Source organism: Notolabrus celidotus, chromosome 17 (assembly GCF_009762535.1).
Source record: "Notolabrus celidotus isolate fNotCel1 chromosome 17, fNotCel1.pri, whole genome shotgun sequence".
In the NCBI taxonomy this organism is placed as follows: Eukaryota; Metazoa; Chordata; class Actinopteri; order Labriformes; family Labridae; genus Notolabrus; species Notolabrus celidotus.
In genome coordinates, this window is record NC_048288.1 from 13,360,897 (window position 1) to 13,383,571 (window position 22,675).

A 22,675-nucleotide genomic window follows, 5' to 3' on the forward strand; every position below is an offset into this window, starting at 1 on the left:
TTGGCGGTGTTACAGAAAAGGAATAAGCAAGCAGCGGGAGGCCTCCAAGCTGACCACCGAACTGAAGAGCATATTTTAGTATTTATGTATATTTCTGTGAGAATTAACTTGGTAAAAATGTGCTTGCACTGCTGTTAGTTTTTTAGACTTGATGATGATGAGCAGTTGTCACTGGTATCTTCAAACAAACATCCTAACTGTACCCTCAGCGACAAAATGAAATGTCTGGCTTCATCAGAATGCTGAAATTGTGTATTATTATTATTATTATTTTATTAAATTTTTTTCTCTTCATTTGTACTTTCTTTAAAATCTGTAGTCATCATCCCTTTTTTTTTGTCTGTTGGCCATAGTGCTCACATCTCAGCAGAGACCGGAAAACAAATGTTCAGCACTCTCGCCTAAGCTCTCTGGCCGACAAACCCCTGCTGGGTGATGGACGCAACTTGTGATTTTTCCAAAGGGTGTCAACTCTACACTCAGTTCATAATACCAAAGAGTACAGCAAATGCAGGGGCTTTTCATCAGTGGGTCAAAGATCAATCTCCACTGTGTTTACTTCTTTGGCAAACTATCCTGACAGATGAGCCAGTGTGTGCAGCCACATGAAAATATGAAGCAGCAAACAGACTATTTTACACCTCTGTGCCAGAGAATGTGATGATATATCTGGGTAGAATTGTCCAGGATGAGTCTTTCCTTGACAACACCTACAGTTTTGTATCCCTGCAGTTAAGCACAAGAAATGTATTATCAATAATTATTAGGGCTGTCAGCTTTACTGTGTTTATACAAATTAATTTAAGGTCAAGGTCTTTTTTTTTTTCTTGGTGCATGCATTTTGTCCTTTCCTGCACACCATAGTTAAGCCATTGCACGGCTCAGTTGACAAGTCAAAAGTAATACACACTTTGTGTCAAACAGGACTAAAATGTCACAGAAGAACTTCAGACTTGAGTTACAACCTACAATCTAAGCATACAAGCATGCAGCTAATCAGACTGTGACTGTGGAGTATGCACTCCAGCATACAGTGGAGTATGCACTCCAGCATTTAAGCTATATCCTACCTCTGTGTCTTGGTTTCAGACCACAGTAGTGGATTAGCATGTGACCGCAGACTGCAGATTTGGGATTGTAGCAGTTTTAGAAGCGACTTCTAAGACCTTTATTGTTTGCAACGACACCATGAGAATTATTGGATCACCAAGCACCACATTTGCTGCTGGACGTTCCAGACTCCAGCTGATACGGACGTGCTGGACTCCAGCGGCAACAGCTACTACTGCTGCTACTACTACTCATCTCATCACTCTCATCGCTGTCTCTTTCTTCATCTCCTCTCTCCCTCTGTCCAACCCCAATTCGGTTGAGGCCGTTGGCTGTCTAACATGAGTCTGGTTCTGCTCAAAGTTTCTGCCTGTTAAAAGGACATATTTCCCTGCCGTTGTTAACTAGCTAAATACTGAGAGGTGCAATGCTCATGATGAATTAAGATGAGAAAAGACTTAGTCTTATCCTGTCTTGACTTTGGGTCTTTGTCAATTATTTAACATAGAGTACGGTCTACACCTGCTATGTTTGTAAAAGTGTCTTAAGATAACGTTTGTTGTGATATGGGGCTATACAAATAAAGATTGATTGATTTTAGTGTCAAGATGGATGATGAAGAAAGAGTAAATAACCCTGATCCTAGCCCTAGCTTTAACCCTGACTCTTGCAACAACAGAAAGAAATGCGGCCATGAAACTGCAGCTTTCTCTAAAGACACCTAAGACTGCATGTTTATTTGAATAATACATTTAAAAGGAAAATTTACAAAGTACATTTCATTGCATTCACTTGATCCCCAAAGTGAAAGTTTTTTTTAAGAATTTCCTTATATCATTGTTTTAGACTTAAATCTTTTTTGAAATGTTAAACTAAATGCTAATATAATTTTATACATGTGATTAGAAATGGGATTATTCATGATTAACTGTTGATCTTCTGCTAGTAATAGCAATTAAAAAATGTAACAATTTGACAGCCCTGATAATTATGAATATGTTCTGGAAGAATGATCAATGATTGCTCAAGGTATTTTTAACATCTGTTTCAGTAAAATAATAACAGCTGGACTTGAAAATAATAAGTGAGTTTCAACCTACAAAACGTGTTGCTAAAGACTGCATGTTAAGCTGAATACACCATTTTACATTATCCAGTCGACTTCAAATTTTTTGTTATCAATTGCATTGTTTTATTTTTGTTTTGTTTTTATGTTTACAAGGTTAATAAAACTGATTTCTTAAAATCTAGTGAGATGCAAAGCAAGTATACATCCATGAAATGTAACTTCATGACTCTGTTTCTCTATTCTTTCTCCCGTTTTTTTTCTTTTATTCCCCTTCTCTCCATCCACATCTGCTTTTCTATACTTTCTCTCCTCAATTTGTCTCCCCCGCTCTCACAGAGGAAGTTTTTCTTCCTATGATGGAAACATTAGGCCTTATTTCCTTATTTCCTCTCATACACATGGCACTATTAAGGAAAGACATCAGCTTATGAATAAACAACAACGACAACAAATAGATGGGAGGAGAAAAACAGAAAGAAAGGAGAAAACAACACAGGCGACGGGTGAGAAGCATAATAATTGTGTGATTTATCCTCACTGAACTACCGCAGTCATAGCATAATTAAACATGAAAAGCTAAATTTATCGTGGTGCGCTCAGCCTCCTCATTAATTTAAAGCTGAGACATTCAGAGAGGAGGCCTTTGCTAATCCACCCACTGTTTCTCTTGTTGTCTTTTCCCCCTCTTTCCCCTCCCCTGCCATCCCTCCATCCCCTCCCATTACGGAGCATTAAAATGTATATTACCCTCAGAGCTCCATCATCATAAACCACAGTGCCCACAGAGGGGAGGGATGAAGAGAGCTGGATGAAATCCTCAGAGGGAGAGAGACAGAAGGGGAACAGAGTAAGAGGGAGAGTGTTAGTTAGGCTCATTAAGGATAAGAAAGGCTCTCATTAAGATGAAGCTGTCTTGGTCCTATGTCCTGCATGATAGCCACCTATTTGTTGCTTAATATCTCCAGCTCTGGCAAACTTGTGAGATCCATCTCCTATAATGAGAAGTAGAAAGAGGTGACACCTCTCCCACCCAGAATGCCCGATGCCTCTGCGTCATTAGCAATCACCCCAACATCCACTAATTGGCCGCTGTGTATTTTTCTTCCTCCTTCCCCCTCCTTCCCTCCAGTTTTGCACGTTTTCCCCCGCAGACAAACAAACTTGTCACCAGTTTGATTTGTTTATGTGTTCTATTTGTTATACTCGCTTCCTTAAACTGTAAATCAGGAGAGCAGCGTAGCATGGGGAGCTAATAACCCGCCTTGTACATCTGCCTTCATAAATTATGCAGCAAGCTGCGCTGCTGCTTGTTGTCTGTCAGGCAGGCTGCTCAGGTCCTGTCAGCGCCCACCACATCACTAAAAGTTGGAGAAATGATTCTTGGAGCAGCTGAGGAACCTGCTGGATCGGAGTGAGGGGTGGGTGGAAACTGTCAGTAGTCACTTTTTAACTCTTGAAAAAGAGTTCATCCAAACTGGCAATTAAAAAACTTCCTACTAATGAGCAACTGTGTGCACTTTGCCACCTTGAACCCTTGAAAAGCTTGAATCAGTCTTGGTTTTGGAGCAAAAGGAAAAACAAACGCAGAAAACTGACTGGTTCTGGTATGCCAATTAGGTAGGACAAAAACAGCTTTTGTTCAAATACTGTTACAACAAAGCACAGAGATGTGTGATGTTATATTTCTGGTTGTCGCCCTTGTTAGATGTAGACCTTGAAAACGAAGTTTCATGATGAAGAAAGTAGAAATTAAATACAGACAAAGATAAGATAAGATAAGATAAGATACTCCTTTATTCGTCCCACAACAGGGAAATTCATGGAGTTACAGCAGCAAACAAAAAGGTGTACAGTACAAGAATTTCAACAAGAATATATATAGAAAAGAAAAGTCCATCAAAGACGACAGCTTGGCCAGAATTCTCCTGTCAGCCACCACCTTCACAGGGTCCAGGACTGAGCTGGCCTTCTTCACTAGTTTGTTCAATCTTGCTCTCCTGTATCCTGTCCGCCCACAGCAGGTGAAATCCCTCCAATGTGGCGTTCGTGTCCGGTGTTAGCTCTGTTAGCATGATGCTACTCTGCCATAAAAAAGGGTTATAAGAGCCTCAAATAGAAGTTATACAAATCCCTTTAACACCTATTACACCACAGATAGTGCATATCAAGTCATTTAATCTGGAGAGAGACAGCATGAGCATCAATGATACAGTAGTGGGGCTAAAAGCTAAATGTGTCACACAGCTTCTGAATACAGAGTCAAAGCAAACAGTACAGTTAAGACGAATCAACCACACATGCCTCTAGAGGCAAGTGTCATCAGACTGTTTTATCAGCGGTTGACTGCTAAATGAAAACATACAGTTAATACCGTAGACTGTATATTAAATGGACGTAATCTTGCTTGGATTGAAGCGAGGCCGCCGCAAAAACTGCTCCCCCTAGTGAATGGCTGCAGTATAGGTCAAAAAGTCTGTCTCGCTGTGGTCAAAGTTTAGAAAATAACTACACGTTGTACAAATGTTTCTCACATCCTGTGATGACATGCTGGTATTATTTGTCTGTTTTGTGTTCAAGGCCTCTTTTTTCTGAAAAGTTTATTTTTCGTTAGTTTTTAGAGGTTAAAAAACAAAGTTTTACACCCGTTTTACTTTGATTGACAGCTGCCGTCGAGAGAAACTCTGTAGGACCTCGGGATGGTACACTGAACGGGATATTTTGGCTTCAAGACCGTAAAATGGGAAAAGGCAGAACGACCCTTTTTGATATAGTATTATTTTTTTTATCATGATTGTTTCTAATGTATTAAATCAGTTTTCTTTACACTGAAATATTGCAATTCAATTGTGTTGCACTGACAATAAAGCTCTATCTATCTATCTATCTATCTATCTATCTATCTATCTATCTATCTATCTATCTATCTATCTATCTATCTATCTATCTATCTTAGTAAGTTTTCAGATCAAAATTATTCTTCTTATTATTATTATTTATTAGTATTATTAGACTTTTAATCTACCTTTGGGATTAGTGGTTTTCACACAACTATTCAAACCATTTGTAACCCAGGTTATATAGATCATGTTGATGACATAATAATTGTTTATTTATTAATTTATTTTCTTTGAAGTTTGTTTAATATTAATTATGTGGTTTTTATTCCCGTAGCATTATCTCAGCTAACTTGGGATAATGCCCAATCAGAGCTAATTCCCAAATTCCTAAACATCCGGTTCAATACGTCACTTCCTCTTTCACCTTCATTCAAACAAGCAGCGTGACGTTTCGGCGGCTGTCAATGGTTGTTTCAAGAGATGGATTTAGAGTGAGTGTGACAACTCTCAGTGGTGAGTTTTTAAACTTTTATTTCCATATGTGCTGATTATAGTTCTGCTGAATTTACGTTTATGCTGTGTTTTCTGGCCCCCTGTTAAAATCGAGGAAAAGACGCTAATGCAGAATCCCCTTGTAAAAAGTGTCAATTTAACGTCCAGTGTCCCCTTTAGGGATTTGTTGTTTAATCGATTTTTTTTGTTTATTTTTTGGACAATATGAGGGGTTAACTTCTGTGGATGTAACTGTTTGATCAGGATTCTAAATGATGTTCTTATGTAATGTTTGTTTTGAGATGAGCTTAAATCAAAGCTGAGTTAAACTGTGTAAACCTAAATATGCAGATTTTCTAAGGAGGTTTGGTGCACTATATGAATGTTGAACAACAAGAGAAAATGTCATTTATTTTGGTAAGAACTATTGCTCATGATTGTAAAGTTGAGATTGATTGTCAACTATTTTTCTATGACCTCTTATAGGTCATGTTTTTGTGCATGAGTGAAGAATTGAACCATGTTCTGCTGGACACCTGGACTCACGAAGATGGCGAGATAACCCAGGTAAAATAATTAACCCAACTGAACTCTACTACCTCTGGTAGGACAAGAAATCCCCATTCCCACCAATGATTAATTCCTTTCATAGCCCAATACAAGAACTCATCCCCCCCAAAAATATTGTATTTTTAGGTCCATTGAAAGTTGTTGATTTGTCTTTAACTATTATTTTAGCAACACTTACTTTTGTGTTGATTTGCTTAACACTTGTACAAATTGGGCTCCTAGAAATTAACTTTATTTACACATTTCCAATCTTATTTTGGTAATTCAAATTGATCTACTATTAGCACATTCTGTGTGTTACACATTCATCTCCTCAACTGAGCTTGCCTGCGTCTTTTATGAATTAACTATGCATCTTAACAAGCAGAACTGTGGTTCATGGTCCCATCATTTTAGATTATATTTTGCATTTCTTAGGTTGAATATTAACTTTGAAGTATTATTTTTTTCTCCAACAAACTAAATGGGAAGAAGTGTCTTCTAGAGTTCAGTACAGAGTGAAGCCTAAAAGGCGATACTCAGGGTAAAAGGAGAGGTTTTTATTCATCATAATTATTTTTTTTAAGTCAGATCTCCCCTCCGCTAAACTGTGATACAGAGCCAATAAGGGAACAAGGTTAAAAAAAGACAAAAACAACCTGAGACAACATCTGCATCATGCTTTGTGGAAATCATGACCTTTGTGTCATCTATAACACCAGAGTGGCTGGAATACTATTTAAACCAGCAGTAAGCTTCAGCACACACTAAGCATAATATCAAGATGGGTGGTGATGTCAGGTTTGGTAACCACAGGAAACCACAAACATAAACTAAAAACGTATTGTTCAGTCTGGATTTTATGTAGGGTTCCACAATTTTATTACTTTATTGTTATTGATTTTAATGTTGTTTTATAAAAAATGATACTCAATTGTATTTATTTTTATCTTCAACTCTTATCCTTACCCATTTTTATTTGTTTATTTTAACTATTAATCTTCTTAATGTTAATTTGATGCTTTCACTTATTTTATTACTTATATTTAATTGTTGTTGGTGTGCATTAGCCTCTATTTAAAAAAATAAATATATTTTTTAATATGTCTCGCCATTATTTTATTTCTGGTTCTTGTTTTTCAACGCTGTAAAGCACTTTGAATTGCATTTAATTTGCAGAAAAGGTGCTCTATAAATAAAGCTTGATTGACACAACATGACACTGATGACAGAGCTAGTGAATTCAAAAACTTTAATACAAAATCCAGCAAAACACAAAGGCTATTGTAAGTGGTGAGGGACAGTTTTAAAAGAAGAAAGTACTCCACTAAATCAAACTTATCCAACAGTGGTATGTCAAAACACTGTGTGAACATGGTGTGGATGTGTGGTGCTCTCTGAACCCTCTCTGCTATATGTTGGTCGTTCTGTATCCTCTGCACGTCATACACAGATCTCTGATCAATACGAGTTGATCTCATGTCTGCAGGAGTAAACACAGTCTGTTTCAATCCCAGCACCACTCTGGTGTTATGTTTGATGAAAACATCTGGACAGATGGTTTTCAGTGCAAGTCGATGTTACAAAACTTGGTCAGAAGTTGAAAAGTCTCTACACCGTGTCACTCCAAACAGGCTTGGTATTGCACACCCAGTGGAGGTATTCAACTCTGTAACCTACATGTGGGGACTGGGGCTAAGAGTCTTATGGCGCCTTCAAAGAGGGTCATGTTTAACGTGTTCATGAGAAATGACCATATGAACGCCCCCCTCTTAACGTATTTGCGACAATGTAACTCAAAATTTCTGAAAGCAGCGAGTTGATGAGTTGTGAAGTGTCTGATGACGTCCACAGAAATGGTGGAGCCCATAGACTCCAGTTTCATGCAAATACATGATGTTATCATGTAACTGGTAGGTTCAGTAGTTACAGGAGTGAAATTAGCTAGCTTTAGCAAGAGCAAAGCTTGTACAACTTGATTTGATTAACCATTGCAGCATACAGGATCAAGAGGAGTTCGTTGTACCTCCGAACGGCATTTCAGCACATATAAAAAATGTATAGCATTTCCACTTATAAAGCAAGGAGGACAACGATTCCACTTTTGGCTTCATGTAACTGTTGCCTAGTAATGATGTTACCACTTGAACGCCAAGCCAGTCATTCACAAGACTTCACCACACGACTTTACGAGTTCCATTTGAAGGAAGCATCTGTTTTAATAATAATAACACATTTTATTTATATAGCGCTTTTCAAAAACTCAAAGACACTGTACAATTGTTAAAATCAATACAAGCGAAGAACACAATTAAAACAAAACAAAACAACAGTACAATCACAAATGAATAGCTAACTTAAATAGGTGAGTTCTTAATAGAGATTTAAATTTTAAAGGGTCAGAGCAGTTTTGGATATAATATAAATCACTGTTGTCAAGGAGTTTTGACCAATCAGAATCAAGTGTTCAACACAGCAACAGAGGGCAATGTACTTACATGAATTTACAGGCCTTGACACTTTGATAGTGCTGATATCAGATGCATGTTTGTTTGGCTGAGTTTAAATATCATGTCTTAGTTGAATACTTGGACCTACCAAACCCAAGCCAATTATCATCAGACTTAGCCAAGTGTGATGTGAGAACCCCAGTTTAAGCTTTAAAACAACCAAAACAAAAAAACTGTATTTACACATATGAGAGCAAAATAAATGCAGAAATTTAATGAGGTAGAATGAATGAATGAATAGGTATTTCTCTGTGGAGCCTCCAACAATATCCTCTTCATTGTTGCAGCCTCACAGTGGTGGTTCTGACTTGTGCAGAGGAGGGAGCAGGTCCTGTCCACCCACCGATTAGCCCTGACCACAGTGAAGATGTACAGTTATTGCCATGGCTGTCTGGGGTTCCTCTATGGGCTGTTTCATTAGATGGACTCATATCAGGCCCCAGAGACTCTCAGGCCAAATAACTTCAAACTCCCCCGCCTTTCTCTCTCTCTCCATCTCGCTCTCCCAGGAAAACCCACTAGCTTTCTGTAAAGTGAGCAAAACACCCAACTATTTGCAGTCTGGAGGAAAAATGTGCGACGCTGCCTTCAATCTAATCAAATACATATCAAAAGCAGTGATGGAGGAGATGGATTTGCAGTTTTGTGAATGGGTAGAATACTACAACTTAATCTTATTAAGCTGTTTCTTTTCTTTAAAATATATAGCATACAAAAAAATCAACACGTCATACAGTTCTATATGCAGACTGTTTGCATTCATATATGTGAACAGGAAGTGGTTTCAGACATTTGGAATGGAAGGTACACGCTATGTGGCCAGTTTATTAGTCACATAAATGCGATATAATGCAATGAAATACAGCCGCAAAAGTCTACTGATGTGTCGTCATTCAGTGTCAATATTGTGGGTCTCCATAAAAAGTAAGCTTGTGCCAGCTCTTGAAATTCGAGTGTTTTTTCATGTGTCATTAATAACGTTAACTGGAAATTTAACAATAGGGTTGGGAAAGGCTGGGTGACAATATGATACAATGCAATACAAAACTAGACAACATACTTGGCCTACGATAATTATAATATCTAGGTACAGCGATACTGCGATAATCAATATATTGCAAAACAGTCATATAGTGATACATCATGATATCTGGCTAATTGAAGAATATAAAAAGAAGCTCCTTTAAAAGATTTAGTACAGGATCAATGTATGTGTTCACTACACTTTGGTTTGGTTTCACTGAGTTGAAATAATGTACATATTTTCGTCATTGAATAATTTTTACAGAATGACAGAACAACCATGAAATGACTGCAGAAAATACACAATTCTTAATCCTAATGTAGTGATTTAGTGCAAACAAAACCAGCCTGTAAATATAAACCTGTTCACATTTTCATCTGAAACTTTGAAACATAAACTTGCGCATTCACAATCGTATATGCAGCATACAGTCATGACCAAAAGTTTTGAGAATGACACAAATATTACATTTTCACAAAGTCAGCTGCTTCAGGGTTTTTAGATGTTTTTGTCAGATGTTTCTATGGTATAAGGAAATACAATTAGAAGCATTTAATAAGTATCAAAAGCTTTTATTGAGAATTACACAGAATTCATGCAATAAGTCAATATTTGCAGTGTTGACCCTTCTTTTTCAAGACCTCTGCAATTCTCCCTGGCATGCTGTCAATCAACTTCTGGACCAAATCCTGACTGATGGCAGTCCATTCTTGCATAATCAATGCTTGGAGTTTGTCAGAATTTGTGGGGTTTTGATTGTCCACCCGCCTCTTGAGGATTGACCACAAGTTCTCAATGGGATTAAGATCTGGGGAGTTTCCTGGCCAAGGGCCCAAAATCTTAATGTTTTGTTCCCCGAGCCATTTTGTTATGACTTTTGCTTTATGGCAAGGTGCTCCATCATGCTGGAAAAGGCATTCTTCATCACCAAACTGCCCTTGGATGGTTGGGAGAAGTTGCTGTGGGAGGACGTTCTGGTACCATTCTTTATTCATGGCTGTGTTTTTAGGCAAGATTGTGAGAGAGCCCACTCCCTTGACCGAAAAGCAACCCCACACATGAATGGTCTCAGGATGCTTCACTGTTGGCAAGAGACAGGACTGATGGTAGCGCTCACCTCGTCTTCTCCGAACAAGCCTTCCTCCAGATGCCCCAAACAATCGGAAAGGGGATTCATCAGAGAAAATGACTTTACCCCAGTCCTCAGCAGTCCAGTCCCTGTACCTTCTGCAGAATATCAGTCTGTCCCTGATGTTTTTACTGGAGAGAAGTGGCTTCTTTGCTACCCTCCTTGACACCAGGCCTTCCTCCAAAAGTCTTCGCCTCACTATGCGTGCAGATGCACTCACACCTGCCTGCTGCCATTCCTGAGCAAGCTCTGCACTGGTGGTGGCCCGATCCCGCAGCTGTAACACCTTCAGGAGACGGTCCTGGCGCTTGCTGGACTTTCTTGGGCGCCCTGGAGCCTGTTTGGCAACTATTGAACCTCTCTCCTTGATGTTCTTGATAATTCGATAGACGGTTGATTGAGGTGCTATCTTACTCACTGCTATAAACTTCCCTGTTAGGCCCTTTTTGTGCAATGCAATGATGGCTGCACGTATTTCCTTGCAGGTAACCATGGCTAACAGATGAGGAACAATGGTGTCATGCACCATCTTCCTTTTAAAGTGTCCAGTCACTCAATCATGACAGATTGATCGCCAGCCTTGTCCTCATCAACACCCACACCTGTGTTAATGTGTGTGACACCTGTGTGTCGTTGAAATGATGTTAGCTGGTCCTTTTGTGGCAGGGCTGAAATGCAGTGGAAATGTGTTTTTGGAGATAAAGTTAATTTTCAAGGCAAAGAGGGACTTTGCAATTAATTGCAGTTGAGCTGATCACTCCTCATAACATTCTGGAGTATATGCAAATTACCATTATAAAAACTGAAACAGCAGACTTTGTGAAAATTAATAGTTGTGTCATTCTCAAAACTTTTGGCCATGACTGTACATTCGCCATTGTCGTGGATGATGTTCGTCATTTGTTGCTTAAAATGATGCGGGACTTAGATGGACAAGTATCAGAACTCTTAATTCATCAGTATGCTGAGCAAAATTAAGCTTTACTCGTACATTATAGACCCTGTTAGCTAATCAGTGCGCCTTGGGCAAGAGAACACATAAATATTGTGTCCGGGAAAAGGGCTATGGTGCTATTAGCAAAACTATGAGTCATTGTGTAAATTGATCCACAAATGCATACAAAGTTTCACAACTGCATACATACATTGACAAATGTGTGTGAATTGATACACAAATAAAAACAATAATCCACAAACACACAGATCTGTAAATGCATATACAGATGTGCAAATGTGTACTCCAATTTGCAAATGCATACTTGGTTATTAGTTCCTAAAAATCTAACAGTTTTTGCTCCAAGACCAAAAAATACACAGGTCCTCAATTTCAACTGAGGCAGGCCTCTCAATTGGCTGCCTGTCTACATGTGACTTTTGCCATGATGGAGATCCACAAACACGTAAAAAAGACACTTGTGTGAAGCGATTCTTTAAATACCCCGAACTCAGGCTCCCTGAAATATTGGTCTAAACATTGGCAGTTCAGAGTACACGTTTGTGGATTTGTGGATGCATTTGTAAATCTATTTCATATTTGCAGATTTGTTTATGTATTTGTGAAAATGTGTATGCAGTTGTGGATATTATTATTATTATTTCTTTTAACTTTTACCGTCTGGAAGAAGGTACAGAGTCACCAAATGTAAATTGAATCATTTTAAAAATTCCTTTGTGCCGATCTCTATTAGAATTTTAAATATTAAACAGCCTGTTAGGGTTGCGACAGTGTTATGGTGCTCTCTCTTTAAGATTATGCTGTGTGTGTGTTGTATGAATGTGTACTATTTATTGTACTATTTCTTATTTATTTATGTGTTCTTGTGTCATTGAGGTGATTTTTGTAGGAGCAGGTAACATGTGCAGCACTGATGTCAAAGACAAATTTCCCTACAGGGACAATAAAGTACATCGTATTGTATCTTACATTTGTATTTCATGTGTATGTACTGTACACATTTGTGAGTCTTTGTACTCTGTGATCTGTATAGCTTATAATGAAAGGGCTTTCAGGGCGTTTTTGATGGCATTTGGGCCAGGTGCCGAAACCGCCAGGCCAAATGTGTGCCAAAATTTTCTAAAGAGATCATACACTTACATCAACATCAAAGTTTGTGTCAGACTTTATTAGGTAAAAGAGCTGAACCCATCTGCAGAAGCTTCACTTCGGTTCCATTTCTTACGCCACATTCTGAACAAAGGGTGCCTAGCCGACCTGCATCCCTTGTTGGTGATGTTCTTACTTTGGACAAGTGCCTTAAACAACCCTACTTCAGTGACAAAAACACACCAAATAAAAAATATCCCTTTAACCCATCCTGTTCCAAACCTGGATTTCAGTTGTCACTTGAGGTCCTTTATGTCACAAACAAGCTTCCTGTTTCAGACGAACAAGTGCCCGTACAGAAATCCATTACCTTTAGTTCTGTTTCTGAACATGTTCTGTCCTATCCTCCGTTCAGCATATGTTCCCACCGCAGTACCACTGAATGTTTTGATGACTCAAGCTTGCTCTACACTTTCACATCTTTATTACCTGCCTGCCTGACATGGAGCAGACGCAGAGAACACGCTGCCAGTGAAAAGCACAAAGCACTGTGTCCAAAACAGCTCAGCTCTAACTGAGCCTTCAGCCAGTTTGTTTCATCATCGCCCTCCTACCTCTTTGTTTTCCCCTCTCGCTCCCTCTTTCTCTCTGCCTCTGGTCTCCAGCAGAGTCGGACAGACTGTCTGCTCTGAAGTCTTCATTAGCACTGCTGGCTTGCCACGCTGCAGAGGGGACAACCGGCTATTTGAGACCCTGCGCTCCTCTCCCTCCTCCTTTAAAAACTTTATCCTCCTTGCATAAAACTTCTTCTTCCTTCCTACCACTATAATATCCCTGCATCAACATTTCTCCTGTTTTTAATCCTCTCTCTTCATGTTCCTCTTACCCGGGGATCACAGGTTGGTCGTGCTCAGCTGAACATCTCGTTTGTCTGATGTGGTCAGGGTGCTGTCAGGCGAGCACGCTTGTGTGTGCCATTTGGTTACCACAGTGCCCAGCAGCAGGGAGCTCCTGGACAAACATAGTATCAGAGATCTGGGAGGCCCTTGAACAGCTCAGTGAAAAGTGAGCGTCACACTGAGAGACATGGAGCTCTCTGCACTGCTAACATGAGCTCACACACAGAAACACAACTACTCAAACATTAGTTTTTACCTTACCGTTTGTACTCACCATGTTTGAAAATATATCGGTCACGCAACAACTCTTCTGTGTATTGTAGCTTAAAAGCTTTTACACTTTGCTCCATGAATTCATCACGGCACAACAAGGAAATCGTGAAGACCAAAAGGCTATACTCTCAGGAATACACGCGCAGTTTTTGATGCGAGTAGCAACAAGTATGCACATTATTCTCTCTGTAAGCCTATTCAATATTTGCCTACTCGCCAAATGTCATATTTATTTATTGTTTATCCCTCCAAACACTCAAAATCTGTACCGCCTCCCAGTAGCACTGTTTGTCCTGAGGTGTGTTGTCAGCTCTTTTGGAGTTACTGCCACATGTAACTGTTGTCGCCTGAAGACGGCTAATAAGTCTTCACCGTGTTGTTTGATTTAATTCATGTTGGTCATCTTAAACAGTTTAAAGAGCGTGTTTTAAACATGTCAGAGCTCCCCGGTGACGCAAACAGCACAGCAATGGCCTTCACTTTTCCATTTTTGCCCACACAAGTTGTGTTCAGGCACAATAATGAGTTTGGGTCACCAGCATTTTGGCAGCACTCATATCAGCCCACAGTTACTGTTGTTTGGCATTTGGTACATAAAATTACACTACTATAATTTTTTTCAATAGTGTTGCAATGAAGACCCAAAAGTAAGAAGCTAGTTAAAAACAGTTGAACAGTTAAAATCTATCTTCAAGAAGACCATCAAAATTCTGGATAGGAAATCTATTTGAAAAACAAAAAATACCATTACAAAATGTAACATTTTTGAACCTACAAAGATGTTTGTGTTATGGATACAAAAGTAATCACTATGTTATAAAGGTTTAAAATAACGTCTAAAAAAAGAAAATATAAATATCGTGTTTAAAATAACATTATGTGTTAAAAACAGTATAAATGTCTCTTTAAAATATACTGTGAAATGTTAAATATTAAAATGTTAATTCATACGCTAAGGTTAAAATAAAAGTTCATATACGTAATCGTTTGCTTTGGTCTACGATTCAGTTGTAAAGTGCCTTCGGTCTCAGAAAATGGAGAGGAGGACAAAGACTATACAGTTTCTACCAGGGTACTTGAAGAGATACCACTAATCATGTGCTTTGCTTTCAAAAAAATTAACTGCAAATGCAAGAGCAAGTTCAACTTATTCAATCAACTTATTAAACTTCAATACATCTCCATTAATAACTGCAAATCTTATGCCACCCCCGTCACACAAGGTGTCCCCCAAGGCTTGGTGCTTGGTCCCCTCCTTTTCATCTTCTACACACTCTCCATAAGTTACATCATACGCCTCCAGAGACTACACTTTCACTGTTACGCCGATGATACCCAGCTCTACATCTCCACAAAAATCATCACTCCTGCCTTTCCACCCTCACACTGCCTCACTGACATAAAAAACCTGGATGAGCAACAACTTTCTCAAACTTAACTGCAATACATCTGAAATAATTCTCATCAGTCCCAAATCCCTTCTCCCCTCCACCCAGACCTCACTGAGCATTGATAACCACAGTCATACCCTTTCCAGTAGTTCGCAACCTCGGCATCATCCATGACCCCACTCTCCTTCAAACCACATATCAAAAACATAACCAAAACATCCTTCTTCCACCTCCGTAACATTGCATGACTCAGATCAACTCTCTCCTCCGCTGCAGAAATACTCATCCATGCTTTCATAACCTCCAGACTGAACTACTGCAACAACATCCTCTATGGCCTTCCCTCCACTGACCTCCAAAAACTCTGATATGTTCAGAACTCTGTTACCCTGTTACTCACCCACACTCTGACTTCACAACACACCCATCCTTCAGCACCTCCACTGGCTCCCCATACAGCACCAAATCCACTTCAAGATCCTGCTCATCGCCTACAAAGCCCAATAACTCGCCCCCTCATACCTGACTGACTGCTAATCACCTGTCCCTCATCACCATGACCAAGCACTGCACCTTGGGAGATAGAGACTTTGCCATTGCTGCCCAACACTCTGGAACCCTGTTTCCCCTAACATCAGGAACTCTGACTCACTTCACTCATTTATAAATCAACTCAAAACCTACCTGTTCAAAAAAGTCTAAAACTCATGACTTCAACTTCCTCTCCATCCCTGTTATTTGTATTTGTATTTTTATTTTGTAAAGCATCTCTGATTAATAGCTCTGTATAAGTTGTATAATTTATTAATATCATTATTATTATTATTTTATTTTTTGTATGTAAAGGAACCATCAAGGAGAAAACAGGGACAACCCCTAACAGACATCTTTCCAGGATCCCACCAGAAATGTAAGTCAGATGCTAAAGCTAGCATACATTGACTGTTGATTACAACACTGCTAGCAAACTAAAGATATATTTAGCAACAGTGATTCAACCACTGAGTCAAAGATGCTTATACAGTTTATATTCTGATGATAAGTGGATAGGCTTCAGTTACTATTGAGTTTATTGGACACCTGTTGTGATCCCACTGCTGAAGAAACAATGAGTAGTGAGCAGTTAGCATAGCACTGTAACTTCATTGCTAAATTAAATTTCCAGACAGGCCACCTGGAATTAATTGTGTTTTATATACATACAAAATGTCCCACACAGTTAGTTGAGGTTCACACAGTGAAGAGTTTGAGTGAAACAGCTACTCTCTTTATAGTTAGAATAATTTTAATGATACAGGCTCGAATGTTGAGAAGTTCAGATTCGACTAGGTTTGGTTATTGGACTACAACACTGTTTGTTTGTGATAAAAACATTTGTGTACGTGCAAATGTTCCTGAGCGTTCTGTGTGCTGTCTTGTAGTACAGTATGTCCTCAAAGTTCCTGAATTAGGACTGTAGATATATGCTAGCTATTGTACTAAACTTTGCAATTTTTTTTTTTTAAGTTATATTTTTGGGGCTTTTACACCTTTATTATAGAGGAGAGGACAGTGGATAGTGGGGGGACTGACATGCGGGAAAGAGGCTGCAGGCTGGATTTAAACCCGGGCCTACCGCTTCATGGGCGCACAACTTAACCATTAGGCCAAGTCTGCGCCCAACCTTGCATATTTACATAGACACACAGCTGTTATGTTGACGAATGTTCATTGTTTTTGTTTGAGAAATTAAATGGAAAAGGTTATATGGAGTTTCTTGCGTTGATGGGGTGAAGATTCTTAGAACTGTTAAGTTGATTAGAAGATGGAAAACAAGGGAGAGGGTTTTGCAGGTGTGTGCGATTACCCAGGATGAAGACGCCGGGAGAGTCAGACATGGAAACAATAGAAGACAGAAAGGAGCACAATATATGGGAGGTATGGGAAGGTGGAAGAGTTTCTGGATCACAGGTGCAGCCATGACAGGTTTGCATGTAAAATGTGAGAAATATGGCTTTTCCTGTCAGCTGGATTTGTTGAAATGGGAGCTGTTCCATCAGATGCATTCAAGGCTGACAAAGTTTCTTGATAGGTGTGCTACGTTTAGATAAAGTCAACATCTTTCATATCTGTGCAGCAGCATTGTTAATGTGACATATTTTTATTTACCAATGCATTGATTTTTTAGAAAATCTACAAACAGCTAACCTGATTAAACCCCTGAGCTGATGTAAGATATGACCAAAATCATGCTCCTAATTCTCAAGAAGAGAGGGCGGACAGCAATGGATGTATGTTAACTGACATTGACATCATTTACAACCCAGAGTATAAAGACTTTTTGCTCTAATGAATAATTATTTAATTTAAAAATTGCTTAAAATATTGACAGTATGTGTCCAAGAAGTGTTTAGCTTTAACATAAATCAGCTGTCTATTCACATCTGCTGACCTGAAGTGGAAGCACAATCAAATGCCCTCACAGCTCTTTGTCTTGTTACATTTCTGCATGCATATGAGCTTTAGCTTTCCTTAAATCACCTAAATGTCCCCACACAGTAGGGACCTGTCTCTATTTATCTGCGTCCACTGGGATCTCTTCTTCTGTTTTCCCTCCTCCTCCCTCTGTAGTTCTCCTCTCCAGCCTTCCTTCCTTTTTCATCAAAGGCGATACACGTCTTCTTACAGCTCCCACCACTGCTGCCACCTCCACCCCCCACCTGCGCTGTGCAGTAAGTAATGCGATCGTGTTAACCCCCGCTGTGTGTGTCTACGTGGGTGAGTCATGCTGGGTTCATGTCATCGCCCTTACCCCGAACACCCCCCCCCATCCCACCCCGCCCCCTTTCTCATCTCTCTCTCTTTCTCCCCCCTCTGTCTGCCTGCAGGCCAGCGGTGCCCTATGCACCGCAGGTGAGCTGTCACTGCTGATCTGAGCTGCCTGACACACTGGCCTGCCAAGAATAGACTCGACTCCACTGTTTGCAACTGATACACACTCTCACACATACGCAGGGACATTCACACCTACCTGTGCACATATACCGATGCTCTGACCTGTATGGGCTCCCTGATTGTTGTACAGAAACAAATGTAAAAATATTTGTTTTCAACTTTGTGTTGATAAATTTGATATATTATGCAGGGGTATAATAAAACAGAACTTTAAACCTTATATACAACAGTGCACCACAACGGATGCATCATTTTTATCCCATATCAGAGTATGAAGCAAACGTAATTTCCATATGTTACAATGTTACAATGTTCCAATGTCATTTAGCAGACGCTTTTATCCAAAGCGTCGTACATACGAGAACAAGAACAACACAAGCAAAGATCTAGACAAGAGGGAACAAGATCAGTAAGAGTAACAAAGTGCTTCAAGTCAATTTGGGTGCAGGTACTGCCAAGCAGTGTAAAGGCAATGCACAAAAGTAAGTAAGGAATTTTTTTTTTTTTTTTGGTAAAATAAAGAACATCTACATGAAGCAACCAAACAATTTAAGACCTTCCATTATCATCATCAACAATTAACATCACCACAATAATGACCAAAGTACCAAGTTCTGGGTCCCTCAAGAGCTGAACACAGATTCCCAGAGTAGAGCAGGACAGTGTGAGTCAATTGTAGCTGGACGACATGATCTGCCACTGGGGACAGCAGTGGAGAACAGTCTAGCTAAGTGCATAGTGCTTCCTAAAGAGCTGGGTCTTTAGCTGTCTTTTGAAAGTAGAGAGGGACTCTACAGATTGAATGGAGTTGGCCAATTCATTCCACCATTTAGGGGCAACAGAAGAGAAGAGTCGAGCTCGTGATTTTGAGGCCTTGTGTGCTGGAAGCACTAGGCGCTTTTCAGAGGCTGAGCGTAGCGGGCGAGAAGGGCAGTAGACCTGGATGAGGGGTTCCAGGTAAACTGGAGCAGTTTTGGTTACTGCTTTGTAAGTCATGATTAGAGTTTTGTATCTGATGCGAGCTGCAACTGGAAGCCAGTGTAGCGAGATGAGCAGGGGAGTGACATGAGCTGTCTTAGGCTGGTTGAAGACCAGACGTGCTGCTGCGTTCTGGATCCTTTGCAGAGGTTTAACTGTGAATGCAGGGAGGCCTGCCAGTAGAGAGTTGCAGTAGTCAATGCGTGACATTACAAGAGCTTGAACCAGGAGCTGTGTTGCGTGTTCTGTCAGGTAGGGTCTGATCCTCTTGATGTTATAGAGGGAAAAATGGCAGGACAGAGCAATCGAGGCAACATGAACCTTGAAGGTTAGCTGGTCATCGATCATGACACCCAGATTTCGGGCAGACTTAGTGGGCATGAGGTTTTGTGATCCAAACTGGATATTGATCTGTGGGTCCATAGTGGGACTGGCTGGAATGATAATAAGCTCAGTCTTGGACAGGTTGAGCTGTAGGTGACGTTCCCTCATCCATTTAGAAATGTCAGCAAGGCAGGATGAGATCCGAGCTGAGACAGTTGTGTCGTCATGTGGGAAAGATAGGAAAAGCTGTGTATCATCTGCATAGCAGTGATAGGAAAAGCCATGGGAGCGGATCACTGCACCAAGTGATGTGGTGCAAATTGAGAACAGGAGGGGACCAAGCACTGACCCTTGAGGTACCCCTGTTGATAAGCCATGCATATTGGACACTTCTCCTCTCCATGATACTCTAAAAGATCTCCCTGTGAGGGAGCTTTGTCTTAACCAGCTAAACATGGGATTATATCCAAAGTACTGTTTATGATCCTTTATAAAGATTTAACAAAGTGAATAAAAAAAAAAGGTAAATGTGTCTGACTCCAGTTGTTCCGTTAGACATGTTTGCATAGTAATGAAGGAGTTTGTCAGTCATGTTGAACAAGCTTTGATGATGTCAAAAATTTGTCCAAGGCACAAGGTGCAGTTGCCAATTTTAGCTGAGAAGTAAAAAAATGTTATAGTCATGATTATGGTGACTCTGTTTTTTAAGTTATAAGATTAAGTTTTTGGGCTTTTACACCTTTATTCAGAGAGGAGAGGTCAGTGGACAGAGCAGGAAACTGGGAGAGAGTTTGGGAACAACGTGCGGGAAAGAGGCTGCAGGCTGGATTTAAAACCCAAGCCACCCGCTATATGGGCGTGCAATTTAACCATTAGGCCAAATCCACACCCCTCATATTTTAAACATAGATGTAAAGTAACAATGTTGGAAGTCCATACTAAGTGTGTGCAAATTTTTAAATTCTGAGGTACTCATATTTGTAGTAATCCCTGAATTTGCGTGTAAACTGCTCAAAATGGTCCATTCTTAAAATACCGCAAGATCTTAACGAGAGTTTGAAGTAAAAAAATTAAAGGAAGGAGTGATTCCTGGAATAAAAAGTAAGGTTTTATGCTGGAGGTATCTTTGGACAGGGACACACGCATAGTAAGAAAACCAAGATAAAATTTCAAGCCACTCTTTTGTTTCAGCATCAAGCCATGAAAACAAAGGCTTCTTAACCATGTAAGAGAGTGCATTGTTTTTTTTTGTATTTGTTTCTATATCTGATTGAAATTCAGGCCTTGACTTGTGTTAACCATAGACTGTATAAATAATGGACATAGTATAGGTGACGTCACCCATCTGTTCCTGAAGCGCTGTTTTGAAGCCAATCGTCGTAAGCCATATTGGAAATGCTGAACTCAAGTCAGCTGTGCCTCTCATAATCGAAAACTCGTAATCTTAATATCTTTGAAACTGCTGTGTTATGAAAAAAATCACCCCTGTTGTGTTTGCGAAGTTGAAATGAGCTATTCAGACTACACTCATTTTTTGTACCAGGCTGTAAACATGTTTATTTCTGCTTTAAAGATCAGCTTTTTGAATTGGTGTGTATGTGGTTTTCGGTACTTCTGGAGCCAGCCTCAAGCGGACACTAGAGGCAGCAAACACCCCTAAGAACGTGATGCAAAGCGATTTGACTGTAGCTACATGTGTGTAAAATGTGATGCTGTGAGGACATGGTGTAATTCCATTACAGCATATTTCTGTTGTCATGACAGATGAAAGCTTTATTTCTTTTGATAATAAAACTATAAAATGATTGACATGAACCTCCTTTAATTACTTTCCGTGCTTTTTGTTTCTTAAGAGCTGAAGTACAGAAAGGAGTCATCATTGCTCCACTGTACCACCATGACATATTACTCTAACCTAACAAAAAGTGACTGTACGACAGGTTTCAAGATAAACAGAGAGATGTTCTTGTCTCACTGAACTGAGATGCCTCCTATTGTATAATCAAGACGTAGGCAAGAGTCCAACCTTCAAAGAGCAAAGCGATCACAGCTCCCCTTAAGGCCTGTTACAGCTATAGGTCAACAGTCCAGCTCAGTTCCACACAACAGGAAATACATGGCTTCATTTTGTTGACTGAGAGGTGGTTGTGCCATTGTGCGTGTGTGTGTGTGTGTGAGGAAGAGAGAGTGAGTTTTGGGGAAAAATAAAGCAGGACAAAAAGAGACAGAAACCTGAGTGCTGGCCCTGGATGTGACTTAGCTTTTCTTTCAGTGACCCACTCTTCTATCTGTGACCAATTGTACAACCTATGATATCCACAGTCAGTCAATGTGTACACTTTAGAGCAAACACATTGCTATCACAGGTGTTTGAATTTTGTAATAACGACATTGTCTTGTGGCTTACAGCCCATATTCTAAAACAAACTAATGTGGATATCAACATATATTGCTATTTACAGTGTTAGCTTTAATATTGATCAGTTTTTCAGTTATTTTCTCCGCCTACTTCCTCTGTTATATATTTTGTTTTTGTGTTTGCACTAATCATAGTCAAATGCAAAAATGTCCACAAAATTCAGCAGCTCCTTGCAGTTTGCTCCATTTCTACACCTTATTGTAACTGAGATGAGCCGACACATCTCCACTCTGTGCTGTGCATAGCTGCGCTGTGTGATCTTATTCTAACCGTGTTATATTATATCCTTATTTAAAGCTGGGGTTGGTAATCAGATTTAGATACACTTTTTCTCATACTGGTTAAAATGATCTTTATGTCCTGATGGCAATCAATACATGATGTGTTCTTAAAAAAGAGTGAAAAAAATCTGCTATCTACAGCCGGAGTAAACCTGGGAAAACACCAACCAATCACCGTTTTTTGGCTCCCCAAATTTTAAACCAATCAAATCCCGTCCAGCCATTCTGCCCTCCTCCTGTGCGTACATTTCCCCGGCGTGCACTCCTCCAAGTCCCCGTCTCCTGCCTCTACTTCCCCTGACTCTATTTACTGCCCCTCTCGCTCGTCCTCGGGCCTGTCCCCTCTGACCTGATGAGGTGCTTTGCTCAGGACTGTAGTCCGGATCAGAGTCTAAAAAGCTCTCACCAACAAGCAGAATAATTAATGACGTTCAGTAAGTCCTACAGAAAATATATATTTATTGTAGCGTCC

The 22,675-nt window shown here is 39.8% G+C and overlaps 1 long non-coding RNA gene across 1 annotated transcript in view; it reads left to right on the top strand.

Moving 5' to 3' along the window:
• Positions 1-5,367: 5,367 nt before the first annotated feature.
• The window catches only part of LOC117828838, an 85,247-nt gene continuing 67,939 nt past the window's right edge, over positions 5,368-22,675 (top strand). Inside the window, exons 1-3 of the long non-coding RNA XR_004634504.1 lie at positions 5,368-5,469; positions 5,935-6,015; positions 16,114-16,177. This is a non-coding gene — a long non-coding RNA (uncharacterized LOC117828838). The remainder of the gene's footprint in view (positions 5,470-5,934; positions 6,016-16,113; positions 16,178-22,675) is intronic.